This window comes from Hoplias malabaricus, chromosome 2, assembly GCF_029633855.1.
Source record: "Hoplias malabaricus isolate fHopMal1 chromosome 2, fHopMal1.hap1, whole genome shotgun sequence".
Classification (NCBI taxonomy): Eukaryota; Metazoa; Chordata; class Actinopteri; order Characiformes; family Erythrinidae; genus Hoplias; species Hoplias malabaricus.
The window spans coordinates 44,274,507-44,282,028 of NC_089801.1; the positions used below are offsets into that span (position 1 = coordinate 44,274,507).

Consider the following 7,522-nt stretch of genomic DNA (forward strand, 5'->3'; position numbering starts at 1 on the left):
CCTAGTCCTGCTCTAGCTCCTCCCCCTTGTTTTCTATTTCCAGGTGTCCCTTGTCAGTGTCGTCTATTTAGGCTCCTTTGTGTTACTTCCTGTTTGTTGGACATTCGGTTTGATTCTATTTGGTTTGCTCTCTCCTTGTTCCACTTTCTTTGTCTCATATGTTCCATGATTTCCTTCTCTTCCCTTTGTCTGTCAGTACCAGTTGTCTGTTTAACTCAGAGTTCATGTTTAGTCTGTTTAGCTCTGTGTTCTAGTTTACTCTGTTTACCTCTGTCTCCAAGTTTCCTCTGTTTAGCTCCGTGTTCATGTTTCGTCTATTTAGTTTCTGTGTCCAAGTTTAATCTGTCCAGTTTAGTCTGTTTAACTCTATGTTCAAGTCTAGTCTGTTTAGCTCCTTCTGTCTAGGTCTCAGTTTAGCTCTCTGTGTATTGTCTCTTTGTCATATCTATCTGTTTTGTTATCTCTTGTTGTTCAAATTAAGTTTGTGTTATAGCGTCCACCTCCGTCAGTCAACCCCCAGTCCTTACAGGCGATTATGAAATCCTAGGCGATATGAAAAAACACTGAAAAATACTTCTATTAATTTCAAGAACACACTACGACAACAAAATACATGTTATGTAAATATTATATTAGATTAAATATTTATTTATTAATTTAATAGGTTTTTATTTACTACAAATATAACAAATATTTTCAAATATTCAGATGTGACAGAACAAATCTGTAAACATTTGCTTATTTTATAAACCACAGTGATTTGTCCAAATTCAGACTTTGTATAAAAAATAATGTAGCATATAAATACCAAACAACCAAAGTGCTGAAAATTGTGTGAATATAAACGTTTGTAATTTTATAAATAATACAAATTTTACAAAAAGTAACCATAAAGCGTCACAGTACATAATAAAAAAAAAACACAGAATAGTTGGTATACTGAGTCAGTGTAGTCTGTCTGCTTGTGTTAGAGCTCATTGGCTGTTGAACTCCTCTAATAGCATTTTTGATTTTCCTTGTTCTCAACCAGGTGCGCTTGAAGTGGTGAAACTGAATAGGTGTTTCCTCCTCCTGCTGTTATAGCCTTCTTTTATTTCTTACATAATACCATGTTTTTTTTGTACATCTGATATTTTGTAACTAAACCCCTTGCACATGACTGAAGTCACTCCCCCTTTTTTTTTGGAGCAAATTCCTCCAACTCAGAGCTACTTTACACCGTACTTCACTGTGCCTAAATGACTCATGTAAAGAACGTATGCCATATCATGGGTAACTGCATGATGTCATCATGTAATCAAGTAAGAATATCACTGTAATCATGGTATTGATTGAGCCCCAGATACAGGTAATTTCATGTCAAAACTCTGCCTACTAAGGCAATGTCTCTTGAGGCAGCAAGGTATAAAGGATGCTAACTTCTGCTATGATTAACATTCAGCTGTGATTAACATTCTTTTAGCAATAGTTGTATTGGGAAATGAGCTCAGAATCAGCAGAAAGCAGCTGGGAATAAATGTTGACTGTTAGCTAGCTTAGTCAGTTTCACCTTCATGTTATGAAGAGGAACCATTCTATGGAGCATAAACTGGTTAAATCAGAAACTAAAAACATTTTGATATTATATGATTTGTGTGTGCGTGTGCGCGTCTGGGCTTGAAAGTGAATAACAATTATCCAAATAAGGTTTAACAGTAGCTAAGGCATGCCCTCATTAAAGTACCTCATGGCTATTTTTGTACACATACACGCACAAACACACACACTCACACACACTCTCACTCATAAATGTGTCGACATGGACACTCCAGGCTGTTTTGACACCCAATCCATTATAAAGATTAATATGAGCGTACCTGGCTTCTTAAGTGAAAGGTTATAAAAAGCAACTGCACACACACACACACCACATCAAATGGAATGAAATTAGGAATTTCTAACATCCAAGTCAGCACTATACATATTCAGTGACAGTGAGGTCTGAGATTGGGGGCGTTGGGGATCAGTTGTTCTGAGAAACATCAGCAGCTTCTTTGCTTGATTTTATTCTTTTGTGTCCATTTCCTTTCCTCAGTGCAAGTATCTTGACCACTGCATTTCCTTTCAGACTCATAGTGCTTAGTTGTCTTCTCACAGTGGAAGAATGGACACAAACCACAATGGGCTTGTTCAGATCTGAAGCAAGAACAATTGATTTTATAGTTTTTATTTGTTTTTGAGTGAGGAAAAAAATAAATGCTGTTCCTTCAGGATAGCTCTCATTTGTCATCACAGATTTTCTGAAATATCTATTTTCAGTCCTAAAATAAATACAAATTTATGTAACGGAGTTCCAAAATTTTAATGGTGGCATACATTTTTCTGACAATGTCTAAAACTGTCACATACCCCAACATTTACAAAGAGATTATACAGATGAATGTCAAAATGATAGATCAAGAATCAGCAGTTTGTTCAGAGGCAGTTTACATAAATATCAATAAATTCTATTATTAAATTATGCTCTGAAATTGAATCTCTAGAATCATTAGTTCTTTAAATCTTCCTTTAGTGAGTTCCACAGGGTACAGTACTGTGAATATAGCTGTGTGTGTAGCTTAGCTCGCGTAAAATGAATCTGCAGTTTGTTCTGGCCCATTTAAGAGCGCTAGGAGAAGCTCTTTTCTGACCTGGGACATTAGCCAAACACACACACACACATACATTTCCAGCTTTAGTTATTGAAGGCCTGTTGTTCTAAGCTTTTTGTGGCCGTTATAGCACAACCTGCTCTGCATATTTTTGTAAGCCTTCAATGGCAAGGTCTTCAATAGTGAGGACCGCCTTGGGACCACCAGTGTGATTTGTGACAGCAGATGAGCTACTGTCTCTGACTTTACATCTACAGTATGCAGTGAGTGAACACAGGGTTTAAAAACTCCACTCATACCAGCACCGCACACTAACACCACCACGTCAGTGTCACTGCAGCGTAGATAATGATCTACCACCCAAATCACACCTGCTCTGTGGGTGTCCTGAGGGGACCATTGAAGAACATGGTGAAAGGGAGCTAACACAGTATGCAGAACTACAGATTGACAACAGTCTGTAATTGTAGAAGTAGTCATTCCAAAATGTCTGGTTTTGTTTGTAACACACTCTAGGATTAAGCTTTATGGTCAGCACACACACACACACACACACACATACACAGATGCAGCTCACTGAACTGGACAGCGGCAGTCAGTCAGTCAGCCATTAAGCCCACATTAAATATAAATGATGAGGAATTACCATTAAATAACTTCACAGAGCTGGAGGATTACACAAAGAACTCTTGCTGTCCTAGACACACGCACACACACGCACACGCACACACACACTCACAGACAGAATCAGTCACACACATACACACACATACACGTGTCTTGCAGCGTAGCTGTAAAAGATGTGATGACACAGCAATAACAGATTTACTGCCTGTTTCTATGGGCGGCTGAAAGAGGCTATTGTCCACACACACACACACACAGCTGCTAAATGCTAACTAGCTTCCAACAGATGCCAGTGAATGTATTTAGATGTGTAAATCCTCACTTAAATCAGTGTTTATATTAATGATAATGTTTTAAATAATATTAATTTTGACAGACTCATAAGGCCCAAAACATATTTAGTCTGTAATCTATACATAAATAATGCTAAAGTATGCTAATCTTTTATTTCATGTTTCTGCAACTAATTGTTTACACCTGCTTTTTCTCACGGCAAACTGTCCAATATTATTCATTCATCCATTGTCTGTAACCGCTTATCCAATTCAGGGTTGCAGTAGGTCAGGAACCTACCTGGAATCGCTGGGCGCAAGGTGAGGACACACCCAGGTGTGTGTGTGTGTGGGGGGGCACCAGTCCTTCACAGAGCTACACACACTCATACATTTACTCATGCACTCACATCTATGGACACTTTTGAATCTCCAATCCACCTACTAACGTGTGTTTTTTGGACCATGGGAGGAAACCGTAGCACCCAGACACACCAAACTCCTCACAGACAATCACCCAGAGTGGGACTCAAACCCCCAACTCCAGATCCCTGGAGACGTGTGACAGCGAAACTACCTGTTGCAAAAACATGGCGCCCCTGTCCAGTATTAGTAACATACAAAATCCCTGTGCCCGAAATGGCTCACTGTTCCCTATATAATACAGGGAACTGAATTTTTGAGCGTAGTGACTGATTTCAGACATGACCTTATTTGGTTTTATACCAAAGTGCACAGTGGATGGGTATCTGCTATGTACTAGTGTACATGGGTTTTACACTGTGTTTTGCGGTGCATTGTGAGATTATTCACTATGTTTTCAGACACTACTACAAAAGGTACCCCAAAATAGTGCACTATATATTTATTATACACCCTTTTTATTCTCAAATCAGCAAAAACAACTTTAAAGTGCACACATGATGACTTTAGAAAGTCAAATATCACTATGCTTAATTTAAAGACCCCCAGCACTGGCCTGTGGAGCACTGGAACTGTGTTCTCTGGAGCGTTTGCCCTACATCCAAAACCATAGTGATAGTGATAACTCTTCTGACGTGACTGTACATCACCATCTTTCTTTATCATGTCCTCCAGGTTAATCACAGGGAAGAGGAACTAGAACTAGTACAAGTTGTACCAGGAACTTATACCCTATTCTCATTACCTCATTCTTATTTAATGCTGTCCATTTGTTTTTATATGTCCACATCCATTGACAAATAATTAACCTGCAGTTTGACTTAAGTTTATGCCTAAGCAATATTAGGCAGTATTTTTACATTAAAATTACAGCTTCAGAATCATCATGATGCTTCACTGAGCTGTAATAGGAAGAATAGTGCCTCTGTCACTGCTAATCCAAGCTCAGTGCTGCAGAAACTGCACTATGTAATTTTTGGAAGAAGATAAGAAAACAACCCTTTCAGTCCCCTTCCAACTGATTTCAAGACTGTGTTGTAATATTGAATTACACTCTACAACTGTAAGCAGAGCCCAGGAGCAGAAATACTAAATATTTCCTTTAAGTATTTTAAAAATAGTTCTGGATTAGCCAAAATGTTAATATTAGTATACTAATAATACTAGACATTCTAAAGTGATTGACTAGGATTTTTGTCTCTAAATATCTGACCTAGCAACAGTAACTAGGAAAGAATTTATCTGTGGACGAAGCATGAATAGAACAACAAACTTAATAGACAGATTGTATTATTTGGGGAACCTAATAGAACCTAATAGAGGTGCCGTGTCCTTCTGAAAGTGTTCATAGCCCTCATTACCAGCTCTGTGAATGTGGTCAGTTCACACAGTCAGGCAGTGACCCGCTGGGCTGTAGTCTGGTGAACTTTGGGAAGTAAACCTAAATTCAAGCTTCATTACCACCTTACACCTTACACTGTTAATCCCGTACTGTAAATTCAACGCTGAGTCTGTTAATCTTTAACACTGTATCTATTAATCCAGTCCTGTAAATTCAACACTATATCTGTTAATCCAGTCCTGTAAATTCAACACTATATCTATTAATCCAGTCCTGTATATTCAACACTGTATCTGTTAATCCAGTACTGTAAATTAAATGCTGTATCTACTAATTCAGTACTGTAAATTCAACACTGTATCTGTTAATCCAAAACTGTAAGTGCAACACTGCCACTGTTAATCCAGGACTGTAATTTCAACACTAATCCAGCACTGTAGCTGTGAAACCAATACTGTAAATTCATTGTAATCTGTTAACCCAGTGCTGTGAATTCAACACTGACATTGTTAATCTACCAAATATTACATTACTATAAAAGGACATTACAGAAATGATGTACATTTCCACTATGTATGAGACTGAGCTCACCATGCCCAATAGAAAGAGGGTAGAGGCGAATGAACACCACATGCTATGGTCTGCGGAGCTGTGTTCCCTGGAGAGATGGAGAGGCATCCTGTACCTTTATGATGAGTTGGAGTGGAGTTTATGATCCAGAACAAGTCCAACATCAGTACCAGACCTTGGCGGGATACCATCAGATGCTTACAGGAATGTGCCAGCACAGAAGAGGAACCAGCCGTGCTCTCTGAACACTGTTTACTGTTCTGCTGGGCACTGCTGGAGCTGCCTGTCATTACTATAGGGTTTCTAATAGGAGTCCTATACAAACTCTTACCGTATTAACACTAATATACCCTCATACAGGGAGTGGATTATATTATAGGACATATATAGTCTACACAATCTGCGCGTGTTTTAACCCTGGTCTTCATGGAAACCGCATTATTTAAACTAATGTAGCACAACTTACCGTCTCCGCGCGCGCTGCAGTGTCTCCCGCGCTGTCCCCAACGCACACGCTCACAGAATATGAGAAATAATACAAAATAATAGACTTAATAAACCCCGAATCACCTGCATGCGCGCGAGACCGAGGACCGAGGCGCAGACTGCGAGCTGTGTGATACACCTCTATTGCGCTCTCTCTCTATTCTTTACCCCCTCTCTCTCTCGCTCTCTCTCTCTATTCCTTACACCACCCCCCCGCCCCCCCCCCGTCTCTCCTCTCTGCGAGGAAGAATGGGAGGAGGAGGAGGGCGCGATGACGTCACGTGTCGGTCCAGGAATGCGCGCGAGCGATCTTTCTTCACGAGCTTATAGTCCGGCGGCTGATCACCATGGCAACGCGGGAGAACGGGACTTGATGGTCACGATGGCAGCCAGGGGGTTGCGCACGCGGAGGGAGACAGTGCATCATTATAAGAGTGACGCCATCAAATAAATAAATAAATAAATAAATAAATAAACAAACAAACAAACAAACGCCATGCAGTAGAGATACATAATTCAGTAGTAACATGGTGACCCACATACTGGACCAGCTGTTCTAAACTGTACTCTACACACACACACACACAGCACAATCCTCCATCACCAATAAAGCATGAGTAAACTCTAAACACTAAATTTATAACACCAACATGAACCGATCACAAAGTGAATCATTCCCTTTAGATTTGGGGTTGCCAGGTAGATTTTTGACATTTTGAGGCATGTGTGTAATTTTCAAGGTGATTATAACATATGTCTGTTGGAGCACACATTGTTATTCATGAGCCCATCAAATTCAAATACCCTATATCTACTCTCAGTCACAGACTATAAAACAAACTCTACGACTGTGGGTAAACATAGTTCTCTCTGGTGTTTACATTCAGAAGCTCTGCATCTTTTAAAGGAACGGTGTGTTTTTTTTTTTTGGGGGGGGGGGGGTGCACTGGCTGAAGTCTGTAAGTTTTTTCTCTGTTTGAATTACCACAGGAATTCATTTGTAACTCAAGTTCTTCAGCTTTGTAGCATTTTCGATAATGCAGTTAGCTGTCTCCCAAGTTTGGATCGAGAGCGAGAAAGATTAGTATACCGGACTGAGTCATTTTGGCACATTTGACTGATTTTGAGCATGCAAAGAGACTGGACAGCAGTAAATGGTGAGGAAATAATTT

At 39.6% G+C, this 7,522-nt stretch overlaps 1 protein-coding gene across 3 annotated transcripts in view; it reads right to left on the minus strand.

Moving 5' to 3' along the window:
* Window positions 1–6,470, minus strand: part of sorbs2a (sorbin and SH3 domain containing 2a) — a 75,655-nt gene extending 69,185 nt beyond the window's left edge. For all 3 annotated transcript variants that reach the window (XM_066659824.1, XM_066659823.1, XM_066659822.1), the window contains exon 1: window positions 6,331–6,470. The gene's annotated coding sequence lies outside the window, so the exon portion shown is untranslated. The remainder of the gene's footprint in view (window positions 1–6,330) is intronic.
* Window positions 6,471–7,522: the final 1,052 nt, after the last annotated feature.